Consider the following 13,587-nt stretch of genomic DNA (forward strand, 5'->3'; position numbering starts at 1 on the left):
AAAGCTCCGGCCCTACCTTTTCGGCACCCACTTCCGAGTCCAGACTGACCACCGGCCCCTGCGGTGGCTAATGCAGATGTGGGGCGAGAACCCCAAATTGTTGCGATGGTCCATCTCGCTGCAAGGGATGGATTTCACCGTAGAGCACCGGCCCGGCAACGACCACGCCAATGCCGACGGCCTATCCCGATTCTTCCGCCTCGGCGAGGAGAACCCCCAAGGAGATGGGTGACTCTCCCTGCCTTCAGCTGGGGGGGACGCTTGTTGGAGCCGGCCTCGTGGCGTGGTCCTGTTCCCCCTCGCCAAGCCGCACGAGGTCCCCTGCACCTCGGGGCTCCTCCATTTTGGATTGTACGTGACTCTGCGCACCAGCCTACGTGACCCCACTCAACCCGGCCTCGGCCCCAGCAAAGCCCCGACCTCCAGGCACCAACCACTGGCCAGGGGGTACCATGTGAACACTCCCCCACTCCCGGCGGAGGGCCGTATCGATGGGACCCCCAACCGTCCTCTCACACCTAGGTGCGATCGCCCCACAGCTCTCCTGGGCCTGGCGCCTCTCCTGCTGGGTGTCTGGCCGCTCCTGACCCGGCCTATCCGCCCCCGGGCGCAAGGGTCCAGACATCAAAGGGCTCCAGACCTATATCTGGGGCGACCCTGCAACAGGACAGCAGTTGTATCCCGGAGTCAAGAGCCCTGCTGATCGGATCGCGGCTGACCCTACGGAGAAAGACTCATCCTGGAACCACGCTCTGAGCCCTGCTGACTACGTCGCGGCTCCACCGTGCTTAAAGACCTCCACGAACCTTTGGGGCCCTGCTGACGCTGTCGCGGCCCGACCTTGTTGAACTTGCCATCAGAGCCTTGCTGACCTCGTCGCGGCTCGACCGAAGCGGACCTACCACCGGAGCCCTGCTGACTGTGTCGCGGCTCGACCCAAGCGGAACTACCACCCGAGCCCTGCAGACACTGTCACGGCTCTCCACGTCCGAGTGCTTTGAGACCAGCACCTGCCGCTCCGATCCACTGAGCCACCTTCGGCCTAACGCAAGGTCTGGCGCAGAGCTTCCCCGTACCAGGCTGGTACTAAGACTGTCCCGCTACCCTGTCCCTACAATGACATTAAGACCCTTTCTAGATCTCTCGATCCCCCTGTAAATATTTCGAATGTGCTACTATTGATAAAGTACCTAGATAAGCAGCTGTTACAGAGTCCTGTGTGGTAGTGTTACTGGGCCTAGTACGATCATAGGAGAAGGACCTCTCCTAGGAGGCTTCTCAGCGGCGCTCGGCTATAACTTTGCGGTAGGAAGGTACCCCGGAGTGGGCCCCCTGACTCCCCGGTGGTCCTCCCTCCAACATGTGTGGTGAGCTGTTGAGTGCGGTGAAGATACTCATATATTTCACCAAAGTGGTGGTTTGCCTAACGGGTGCAATGAGGAGGAATTCTGTCTTGAGGGCATTTAATTTGAGATGGTTGGAGGTTAGCCAGTTTAGGGTTTTGAGGAGGGTTCCGTTGAGAGATTTGATGTAATCGGGGGGAAGAGATTTTCATGTAGAGTTGAGTGTCATCCGCATACATGTGATATTGGATGTTGGAGGCTTTAAAAATTACAGTCGATGGCTCAAGGAAAAGGTTAAAGAGTGTGGGGGAGAGTGAGGAACCTTGGGAGACACCAAGTGGGCAGGGACTAGGGTTGGATAAAGACTGGTTGGATTTGACTCTTTGTGCTCTGTTGTTGAGGAAAGAGGAAGACCATTTAAGGACCGTGCCTGAGAGCCCCATCCTTCGTTCTAAGAGGTAGAGTAGATTATCATGTTTGACCGTGTTGAAAGCAGATGAGATATCGAGCAGAATTAAAAGACAGGCTTCATTTTGGTCAAGTAAAGTGAGAGTGTTGTCCACTATGTGAGTGATGGCCGTTTCGGTGCTGTGGCCGGTACGGAAGCCCGATTGAAATAGGTCGAGAAGCTGGAATTGCTTAATGTGTTTGTGTAATTGTTCCTGAACACATTGCTGCAGAAGTTTTGCCAGGGTGGTCGGTAGTTGTTCAGGTCAGCAGGGTCAGCCGAGGGTTTTTTGAGACTAGGAGCACTAGGCCAGCCTTCAGGCAGTCCGGGATCTCACCTTGAAGAAGTACGGCGTTGATGATCTTGGACCAGAGCGGTGCTAGTGAACCTATAATTTCTATGAAGAAGTTGGGGTGGAGGTGGTCATTGAAGTGATTAGAGGGTATAAGGGTTGAGAGAATATTAAGGATGGTAATGTCATTGAGGGGAGTGAATTGACTCTATGAGGCATTGTTTTTGAGGGAGAGACCATGAGGCGAGGGCGAGGGTGTGGAGACAGAGGAGTCAAGGGAGGGTGAGAGATTGAGTGCATCAGACCTAAGATCTGATTAAATTTTATTTGTCTTTACAAGGAAGAATTCCGCAACCGCTTCGCAGTTTGGTTGCGGGTGAGAGAGATGCTGAGATTGGGTAGAGGTGTTGTTGGATTGTGATTTAATGAGCTCAAAAAGTCGTTTTGGGCAATTTTTGGCTTTGTCAAGTTGGTATTTGAAGAAGTTGGCTTTCATCATTCTAATGAGTTTGTTGTATCTACTCCTTTTGAGTCTTAGAGTTTTTAGAAGCTCCGTGGAGGGAGTGGATCTCCAATTGCGTTCAGCTAGTCTTAGGCTGCGTCTGTCCGCATTTAGTCTGTCATTGAACCAAGGTTTGGAGTCTTTCATGGGAATTCTTTATAGTTGAAGGGGGGCCGTATCATTCAAGGCAGATAGCATGCGTTGTTATAATGTTCAGTGAGGTCGTGAACATTGTTCATGTTTGCAGGCGTCAGAAGGGAGAAATTGCAGTGCTCTACGAGCTCATTAATGCTTATGTTATGGAGAGATCTTTTCTAGTGTTTTGGTTTTAGTGGTTGTGCACTTTTGTGGTTCCAGCTTTCAAGTATCAGGAAGTTGATATAATGACGGTCAGACCAGTCACAGGGTAGAATGGATTCAAGATGAATGGAGTTGGGGTTGGAGATGATTAGATCCAGTGTCTGAGGGCAGTGTCAGCCCAGGTTGGAGGAGATGGTTTCCATGATTTGTTCAATTAGATGGAGGTTATCACTTGGGGGTGGGAGAAGATGTGAAGGCTGCATAGGCGTCTGTGTGTGCTAGTGATATCTATGCATAGGCATTCACAGGATGAGAGATTAGCTGAGGGGGACTGTTTTGTTGTTAGAGAGTTGCAGAAGATACAGGCTATGCCACCTCCTGTTTTCTTAACTCGGTTGAGTCTGATAATGTTGTGAATTGGGGGGACAAATAGGTCAAGGATAGGGCCAGAGGAGTCACTGAGCCATGTTTCTATGAAGATAAGGAGGTCCAGTTCTTGGACAAGGATGAGATCAGCAAGGTCTGTGGCATGTTTCACCGCTGATCTGCAGTTAAGTAACATGCATTTCAGGTGTGCTTTGTACATGGTGTCTGTGAGAGTGGGCTGTGTAGTGGGGATCTGCATGAGGTTATTAATGTTTATGGAGTTGGCATTGAGTCTGGGGGCTCTATGAAGGTTGGGTGTGATGCTTTGGATAGGTTCCACATTACCAGGCTTAGGGAATGTCGCACTAGGGGCATTTAGTGGGGTTGTTTGTGAGGATCTAGCAGGGACTGAGATGGCCGAATGAGGAGAGGTGTACTCAAGAGGGAGGAGAGAATATCAAGTTCTGAAAATTGATTATTGGATCTAGCAGGTCTAGATGGGGCGTTAGGGTAGGGAGTGGTATTCCAAATCTGGGTAGGGGGTTTCGGCTGGATCAAATGCGGGATCTCATGTGATGTCAAGTTGGAAGAAAGATGAGGGATCTCAAGTGTGGACATGTTGTAAGAGAGGTCAAGGGCTAGCTCCTTGGTGGACTTAAGGAGTTTTTGGATGACAGTTTTGAGAGTTAGAAGTTCCTGGTTTATTTTCTTGAACTTAGAAGCAGGATCTGAGGGTGGCTAATGGGTCACTTGGAGGGGAGGTGGAGGCTTGTTCAGTGGGGAGGACAGAGGGGAGACCAGGGAAGGTGAACAGGAGGGAAGGGGGAAATCCGCTAGTGGAGAGTTCCATCACCGATGTACGGGCACGCAAGGCGGGTGGGTGATGGAAGGGAGGATAGGATACGGGTGGTTGCAAGAGTTCCTGTTGGAAGCCCGCTGTCGAGTGAGGGAGTTATATAGGCAAGGGCTAGTGGGAGAGGGGGTGGTGTAAGTGTCGGAGAGGTGGACGGAGCGAGAGATAACAAATGCTCTGTGATTACTGGTAAAAGTCTGGTCATGTCGTGGCACAGTGGGTGAGTTAGGGGAGCTTGGGGATAGAGAAGCTGTGGTCCTGTGTGTTTTTGAACAGGGTAGGAGAGGCATTACTCAGGTTGTGGTCCATTAACGGTGGATCAGGGACCTCCAGAGACGGGGTAAGGGGAAGTCCATACCTAGATTGAATAGGGGATTCGCTAGTGACCAAAGATTTTTTAAAGAGGGCAAATCTGTCATCAAAGATGTCCAGGTTGCGATCGGTGGCCTGAATTAGTATAGTCCCATTGTTGTAAATGGATATAGTTGCATTTGCTCTAAAAGTGGGAGACTTCATAGCCAAAAGTCGCAGACCGTGAGGGAATTTTGTGGCCGAGGTGATTCTGAGTAGGGAGGGGAACGTCAATCTCCACTGAGCTCTTCTTTTAGTGTAGAAGATCAGGTCACTCATAATAGTACCTATTTTTGGACAGAGGTAGGGGTCAGAGATAAGGGTTTCTGGGTTGGCTTTGAGCAGTCTATGTTTCAGAGTTTTAGTCACATTTTTGGAGAGATTGGTTGGACTTTTTAAGTCTGGAGTCCATACTGCGTAAGGGTGGTCATGGAGGAGAGAGCTTAGTAAACGAGGTAGGATTGAGCAGGAGTCCAAAGAGTGATCCACACGGGGTCGTGTCTTCATGGTGCTCTCAGTTCTAGAGAGAGAACAGAATTATTGGGGAAAAGGAGTCAAGCAATCGACCCAGTTATTATAGTGAGGAGCGGGGTCGGCTGTTTACAGCCCTTAATATCCGGGAGCCTCCTATTGGAGAGATCAGGTCTATGCTGGATGGTGGTCATGTGCTAGGTCCCATTACAGTGTTCCGGATAGTGTGGTGCTGGGATCATGAGTCAGGTCAGCTATAGCACTAATGAGCATGTGGCGGCCATTTTGGAGAGAGGGTACTTGAATTGTGGTAGTGGGGTCAAACAAGCTACCAGTTAATTGGGAAAAATGCAGGGGTCAACCATTTAGAGAAGGTGTGGTGCTGAGGTCATGAGTCAGGTCAGCTATAGCACTAATGAACAGGGGTGGCCATTTTGGAGAGAGGGTACTTGAATAGTGGTAGTGGGGTCAAACAATCTACCAGTTAATCAAGATGAGCGTAGGGGCGGCCATTTTAGAGAGAGTGAGGAATCGAAAACAGGGTCATGCACTCGACCCAGATGTTCCAGAGAGGCGGGCAGGCCATTTTAGAGATTTCAATAATGTAAGGAGACGGGGACCAGAAGCCCTTCATGGTGCACTTACCCCAACCTCAGCGAGTAGAGGGTAATTTCGAGGATGTGGCCAATAATATCCGATCCTCGGAGCAAGAGTAGACAGCTCTCGGCGTCGGAGATGCAAGATCAGTGATTCCCTCAGTAGCAGAAGGTGGGAGTGATCGTGGGCACCATAGTCTCAATGTAGATGCCCAGGGCCCCACAGCACCTCTCGGTAGCGTCCGGAAGCACGCCCGGGGGCTCAAGGAAGCATAGTTTACCGGCGTGGTGGCAGTAGTGGGCGGGGTCATCGGTGGGCACAGTGCTCTCTTTGTGACCCAGGGAATGAACATGGGAAGGGGCTGGGGGCTCAGAGTCTCGACATGTGTGGGTCAGAGGGAACACAGGGAGTGGAGTGTCACAGGAATGTTCCAGGTGTCTATTCGGAATATGACCATTCAGTGTTATGAGCGCTGACGACCTCAGTTCGCGGTGAGGGGTAGGGTCATGCTTGAGAGCATAGACCAAAAGCGGCCTCTTATGAGAAGCTGAGGGTCGGGCCGCATCTTGCTAGTCACTGAGTGATCCTCGGCCTCAGCTTCGATGTAGAAGAGCGCAGAGGGAAAAAAGAAATAGCCCTGCCCCCCCCCCCAGTTAAGCTGTTCTTTAGAGTGCTCCATCATTTCCAACAGAGCTATCTCAGTGCTGTAATTGGCCTTAAAGCCAGATTGAGTTATATGCAGTAGATTGTGAATTTCTGTATAATCCTAGAGTACCTTACAGAGAGCCAGGAGGAGGGAGATAGGCCTTTGGTTTGCAGGAACTTTCGGGTCCTAGGACAATTTTTTATGGAGCAGCAGAATTTTTGCCTGCTTCCAAATGGACAGCACAATGCCGGTGGAGACGGATGTGTTTATCACCTTAGTCACAGTGGGGTTTATAGTGGGGGCTAAAAAGGCTAACAATTTAGCAGGACATGCATCGACCAGAGACTTAAGGCCCTTGAGATATGTAAGCGATTTTTCAAGTTGCACATCCGGGAATTGTAATAGTGCCGGAGGTTGCTGGGGACCAGAATCTCTGCCCAGTATCTGATGTGGGGTCAGGACCTCCCCTGTATCCAAGGAAAAAGACTGTTCAATCATGATAATCGTATTGTGGAGGGATAGGGCCACCTGGCTGGTCCATTCAGCCGAGTGAGGAGATTCCTAAGCTGTCGCCTTCGGGGAGGTGAACGACTTCACTATGCTAAAGATCTCCTTGCCCTTATTGCTAGCGATTTCAATCTTAGCCTGCAGATCCTGCTCAACTTAACTCCACTCACCAGAGATGGCTCACTCAGGACCATTGAGAGCATCCACTCCGGAGCCCCAATGGACCTTTGCCCAAATCACATCTTCCATAGTGTAGCCACTTCCATCGCTCCGAGCTTTGCCGCAACCATAAACTGCTCCATCAAGACTGACACCTTCCACGATGACTGGAGACACTCTGAGATCAACCCATCAGCTGACCCAACAGACCTCAAGAACTTCTGGCCCATTTTCCAGCTTCTCTTCCCAGCTAAGGTAATTGAGAAGGCCATCAATGCCCAACTCTCTGCGTTCTTTGAAGGGAACCACATCCTGGACATCTCCCAATCCGGCTTCCGGAGCAACAACAGCACCGAGATTGCACTCATCCTGGGACCCACCCCCTCAGCCTGGGATGACTCCTGGTCGCCTACTGCACTGGGAACCCCCAACACCCCCATGGACCATGCACATAACCTCTGGATCATAATTGACTCCTCTCTCGCAATGAATTTCCTGATCAACACTGTATCCTCATCTTGCTTCCACACACTCCCCACAGAATCCAGAAAGACGGTCACCCATGCACTCATCACCAGCAGACTCGACTACGGCAACACATTCTAAGCCGGCATCTCCCAGAAACTCCTCAGGAAACTACAGAACATTCAAAACGTCACAGCCAGACTGGTCCTCAAAATCCCCCACCACAGCCTTATTACTGCATACCTTTGAGAACTACACTGGATTCCAGGCAACATAAAAATCACCTTCAAGCTCCTCACACGTGCCTACAAAGCTCTCTACGATGCAGGATCAGCATATCTGAACCACTGCATTTAATGCCACTTACCCGCCAGACACCTTTGCTTCACCCAACTGGCCCTCGCAAGCGTCCCATGGATACACAAGCCCAAAACCAGGGGAAGATCCTTCTCCCACCTCACCACCAAGACCTGGAACAGCCTGCCTCCCCACCTCAGGCAATCCCTGTTGCTGACCCAATTCAGGAAGGATCTCAGGACCTGACTCTTCGACTGAACTCCTGTGCCCAAGCAAATCAGCACCCCCCCTCAGCACCTTGAGACCCTCATGGGTGATTATTCATGCTATGTACACCCCCAATTGACGGTTTGATAGTTTTCCTACCCACCAGTCTTCGAAATAGTCCATTAGGGGAGTTAATTTTGTTTCATTTGCTTGGTAAAAGGGACTTTGTATTAGAAGGTTGTAGTGGTTTGCTACTTCAGCGATGAGGACGTAGGCTAGGGCTAATAATTTTTTTAACTTGATATGCAAAATTACTATTTGCTGCATATTCTACACTTAAGGTAGACTTTTGTAGATTGTATCATATACTTTGGTTAAAGTGATAGTAGCATCCTTGTATTGCTGTGTGGGGATACATTTTTAAAATTGCTTTTATCTTTGCATGCTCAAAGTCGATTATAATTTTTTGGGGGTAGTAATCATTAGTTTGTTCTTTAATTTGTGTTAGGAGCTATATGTAAGTCATACATTTTGTATTAGATAGTAATGCGTATATAAAAGCAATATTGTTGTTGTGGTTTAGGACATATTTTAAATGGTCCATCCGGGTTTCGCATTGTCCCAGTTTTTGTACAATAGCAGGTGTGGCAAAGACAATCATTCTTTTTTCATGACTTTTGTTGTCATAAAGGAGGAGCTATTCTTTTTTGTGTGTAATTGTCAATTCAGGTAGGATTCTACTTCTCTAAATGTTTTTGGGGCTGGTGGTGTTTGGGAGGTGGATTTTTTGATTTGTGCTATTTGGCATTTTAGTATTGGGATGACAGGCAAGTGACCAGTTACGTGCTCTGGGACATTGATTAATATATCTTTTCATGTTTTCTAAAATGTCTCTGGCTTCTATTTCAGTGATGTTGGGGGGTGGTTATCTTCTTTTACATTTATCACTGTAGTTTCCCTGGTTGTTGCCCTCCCATTGCAGGAATTAGAGTAGTATTTGGTACATTTCCAATGAATATGGTTAGATAATGTTCATTCCTGGCTGTAAGTGTAGCCTGTGGAACAGAGCAAAAGTTTCCCTTTTTGAGATGATATGAATTTAGCCACTTCTGTCATTTTCTGAGCTATATATAAGCATAAATTAATAAACATAATGGCTATATTTTCACTGTTACATTTGTATTACTTAAAACACTTACATATATGCTGTGTTTGTATTTTCTTCATTTTCTTTTAAGTCCTCTGTTGTTTTTTCCTGCTTTAATGTTCTGTGTGAAATGTTATTAAAGTTGAGTTTAGTTCAGGATAGTTAGCATTGAGTTGCTTTTCTTTTTAAGTTTATTTGAAATAATACTCACTATTTTAGGTGGATGCTTCTGTTTATTTATTGTAGTTTGAAGAGTTTAGCTCAAGACCTGGCTGTTCGAGCAGTAGCGGCACCCCCCCCCCCCCCCAGCGCCTTGAGACCCTCCGGGTGAGTAGTGCGCTTTATAAATGGCTTGATTGATTGATTGAATATTTGCAGTTGGCGAGGGCTGTAGAAAAGAGGAAAAAAGTCAGAAACCATTTATTTGTTTCATTTGTTAGGGCATTTAGCATTTAAGATTATTTAGCTACATTTTAAAATTAATTAGCAGTCATACTTATTTTGTTTTATAGATTAATAGTTTATTTTCTTGCTTCAGTAATATGCCCAGTTTGTTTTCTCTGTTGTATTTCTTTTTGGTCAGATTTGTTAATTTAAGGTGTTTAAATCTGTAGAAAAGTGTAAACAAATGGGCATACATTTATTTATTTTATTTGGCATGTTTTACTGCTTTTAAGTTTAGTTAGAGTATTGTTTAGAAATATTAGGTGCACTTACTTTGCATCAGGTTGTTTAAGTGTAAAAGTTCTGAAGGTCTTCAGTTGTGGCAGCAATTCAGCAGCGTTTTGTCCTTCTCCAATCTTTGCAGGTTGTGAGGTAATTTTTTGTTAATTAATTGGCTTCTTTTATACTCGTTTTAATTAGTTGAATGTTTCTATTGGTTTTTGTTGTTTATGCTTTTATTTCATTGGTTGTTATAGCTTCTTTTCAATTAATTTGGCAGTTATGTGTGTAGTTTATATGTGAGCAGCTGGGATTCAAGCCTGCATTATTTTACCAGATAAATCTTTATGTTGATTAATTGAAAACCCAACACTAATACTAGACACATATAATACAAGCTTAAAATCAGTAAGTTCTACTGAGCTTAGGGTTGGGTAAGTCATGGGTATAGCACATCCTTTCTCTAACCTCAGAGAGTTTAGTTCCCACTAAGTTAGGTAGGTTCAAAACCACACCACACTTCGGGCCCGATTCCGATGTAGGAAGGCCTCTGAATCAGCTTGGCTTTCCAGGATTCGATTCATAACCCTAGTTTCTAAACAAATTGTACACAGATCCAGAAAACCAAGTACGATTCAAAGATCGGGTACGCATCGACCAAATGGTTCTCGAACCAGATCCTGTCTGTACGACTCGTTCGTAGCTGAATCGTGCGGCGCAATGGAGCCTGATTCCGACTAAGCGAGTATGATGCGCAATTCGGACAGCTGCATCGACTCGGTCTAAGCGAGATGAAACAGCTATTGGAATCGGACTTCGATGGGCGTAGCAGGCCCCCCTTCACCCAGGGCCCTCCAAATCTGTCATGGGGAGTGCCCTTGGGTACCTCCCAATCCCAGCATGCACAGTGTGGCACCACAAGATGTACGCTTTACCCCACCCACCCCTTTTTGCTATTGGAGCCTATATATGCATATGGTATACAGGCTCCCATAGACTTCAATGGGAGTCAGAGCAAACCGAGTCAATGCTGGCTCAGCCTCCGTATCTTTATTGAGCCATGTTTTGGTTAGGAAGAGGATATCAGGTACCTCATCCTGGATTAAATCATAGACCTCAGCAAAGTGTTTCATGAGCGAGCAACAGTTTAGACTGAGGAATTTAAAAGTGGACGGGGAGAAGGTTTAGAGGTTACAGATATAATGGTTCTGATGGAGACCAGGTCGTCCCATGAATAGGGCTGTCTTTGGGGATACAGACAAGCAGCATGTATTACGTCTGGCGTCATCCAGGCGCGGGCAAGCGCAGACGTGCTTGCCTTTGGCGCACCGGTGGACCGCCAGCGGCACGTCCGTGCTATGACCGGCTTAAAGTAGCTGGGGAGCACAACTGGCTCCTCCCAGTCTAGCTCCTGTTTGGTTGGAGACCGCCAATCTGTGCTGTACCTGGCCTTAACGGGAAGCGGAAAGTGAAGTTAACACACAACAGCTAAAATATTATTAGACCCCGTAAATGATAAAATCATTCAAATGCAGGCAAGAAGCAGCAGAGAAGTGGCAGGTAAGTTTCAACTATTAGCATTGAAGTCTGCGCATCCGCGCGATGGCCGGCATAAAGTAGACATGGGGCACAACTGGCTCCTCCCGGTCTAGCTCCTGATTGGTTGGAGACCGCCAATCAGCGCTGTGCATGACCGTAACGGGATGCAGGAAGTGAAGTCAACACTGTTTGAATGTTTGATTTGCTCTGCATTCTGTCCATCATCTGTGTGTCTTTTGCTTTCTAGTCCCGGACAACACAACATTGTTGCTGCTGACCAGAGACACATTTCTGCCCTCCTGCTGCTGAGCCAAGCTTGAGAAAACAAAAACAGGAGTAAACCCGTTATCCCAGCTGAGACCGGGTAAGTGCAATAACAGAAGAACAACGTCTCAACTGGAAAATCATACAAGGGGAAACACTATATATAAGAATCAATCTAAGACACAAGGGAAACCAGGGAGACCAAAGGAGGATGAAAGGTTGTTATTTTGTAAAATAGAAGCACAAATTATACAGTTAATTTAAAGTAACCATAACAACCGTATGTGCACTGGAAGTGACGTGATAAGTGAACGGCGCAGTGACATAAGTGTTTAAGAGACAACGTGAAATGGCATAAGACACATAAAACATAGAGATCATACACAGGTATTTACAAGAAATGTATAATTTACAATAGACTGATTATTCAAATTATGTATGACTCTAATAGAGCCACAATTTGCGTTGTGGAGTCGACGGCGTTTCAACCACTTTGAATTGTGGTCATCATCAGGACTAATGGTTACGGTAATTCAAAGGTGCTTCTATAAGGGTAAGGAAAAGAAAGAAGAAAGTGATTGTGGGACCCAGAGAAACCCATGAAATTGCGTGGTGAGTAAAGATAGGTAAAAATTACCTGAAATGAGAAGGGCAAGGGGAGTAAAACCCCTGTGGGGTGAGATGACATCAAACGATCCAAGAAGGGGCAATTGAATAATATCAATCTGATAAAGGGAAAGGAAAATTTAACAAATAAACAAAAACGAAAACAATAGTACCAATTTAAATGATACCAAAAGGGGAAGAAAGGCGTAGGGGAAACCTTACCCTGGAGATGAAAAGGTGCCTCAAGGCACACAACTTGTAAAGACGGACCCGAGGGAATTCTCGAGGATATGAACAACGATTCTGCAATTAAAAAGGCATGATAAGGACAAGGGCTGCAGGGGCCGGGACAAGGGCATAAACATTTTAATTAATTAACAGTGGCCAATGAACCCAATGAGGCTTACCAGATAAATCACACTTTAACAAGGGACAAGTCCATACAATTACGCGAACCGGGATTAGTCCGGACGGCGGGGAGGCAGGAACACAAATGAGACGCCTAAGGGAACCAACGCGGCATCCCCGGAAGAAACGAAGACAGACCACGTGACAAGGAGCAAGGGGAATCCACCACGGAAAGTGAAAGAGGACTATAACGAAAGAGACGGTTGCCAAGAACAACCGGGTACAGAAAAGGAACAGGAGAGAAAGAAGGGAGAAAAGAATGTTAAGTCATCAACAGCACCAGAATAAATAAAGTACTTAAATCACAGTGCAGTCTGCATTTCTGATCGCAATGGTTTAAAACCACATCAGTACATAACTGTATAGCATTGCTAAGCCGATCGTCAGCGCCAAGTTAACAAAAATAATAGATACAAGGGATTACATAGTAGGTAAGGCTGGCACTGGGTAAACAAAAGAAAACAACAAGCCACTACAACGTAGCTACAATGCAAAACAACTGAACAATCAACATTTAAACGCAACACATTTGTATGTAATACAATGCAGAATGCTGCAGGTTCAGAAATGGATTGCCTCCACCAAGCGATTCGTGGGTGTATATACCTATAATCCTAAAAAATAATAATGTAGACATTTCCAGGTGTCATTAGAGGACAATTTATAAGGACAGAGGTAAGCGTATTTACAAGAGATACCCATCAGTAGTTATCTATAGGCACCTACTACAGGTTCGAAGATGGATTACCTCAAACAAGTGATTTTTATCTGTATATACCTATGGTCCTAAATGTATTGTAGACATTCCCAGATGCCATTTAGAGGACAATACGTAGGGACAAAGGGAGGCATATTAGCAAAAAATTGACCGCCAGGTATTCCTATATGAATGGTAATGGAGAGGTCTGGATGAAGCTTCAAGAACTAGTAATCACAGAATTCCACTCATCAAGGGAATTAAGGCCATGTATCACAGAGTTACAACGTGTGATCCATCTGCACTCACATTTATTCAAAAGAAGTTGTAAGTTACCGCCACGACTGGATAGTTGTGGACGATCAATGACCTGCCATACCATGTCAGTTTCAGAGTGGTTATGGTCCTTGTAATGCAAGACCAAAGGTGCAGTAGTGACATTGCACCTAATGCGACTCC

At 46.6% G+C, this 13,587-nt stretch overlaps 1 protein-coding gene and 1 long non-coding RNA gene across 4 annotated transcripts in view; both read right to left on the reverse strand.

Moving 5' to 3' along the window:
* The window catches only part of LOC146859544 (CD5 antigen-like), a 1,596,548-nt gene that overhangs the window by 12,348 nt on the left and 1,570,613 nt on the right, over positions 1-13,587 (reverse strand). The gene's annotated exons all lie outside the window — the stretch shown is intronic.
* LOC146859545 (uncharacterized) lies at positions 12,121-12,481 on the reverse strand. The gene is made up of 3 exons (XR_014980141.1): positions 12,431-12,481; positions 12,246-12,326; positions 12,121-12,142 (listed from the first exon to the last, which is right to left on the reverse strand). It is a non-coding gene; the product is annotated as an uncharacterized LOC146859545 (long non-coding RNA).

This window comes from Triturus cristatus, chromosome 3_2, assembly GCF_964204655.1.
Source record: "Triturus cristatus chromosome 3_2, aTriCri1.1, whole genome shotgun sequence".
Lineage (NCBI taxonomy): Eukaryota > Metazoa > Chordata > Amphibia > Caudata > Salamandridae > Triturus > Triturus cristatus.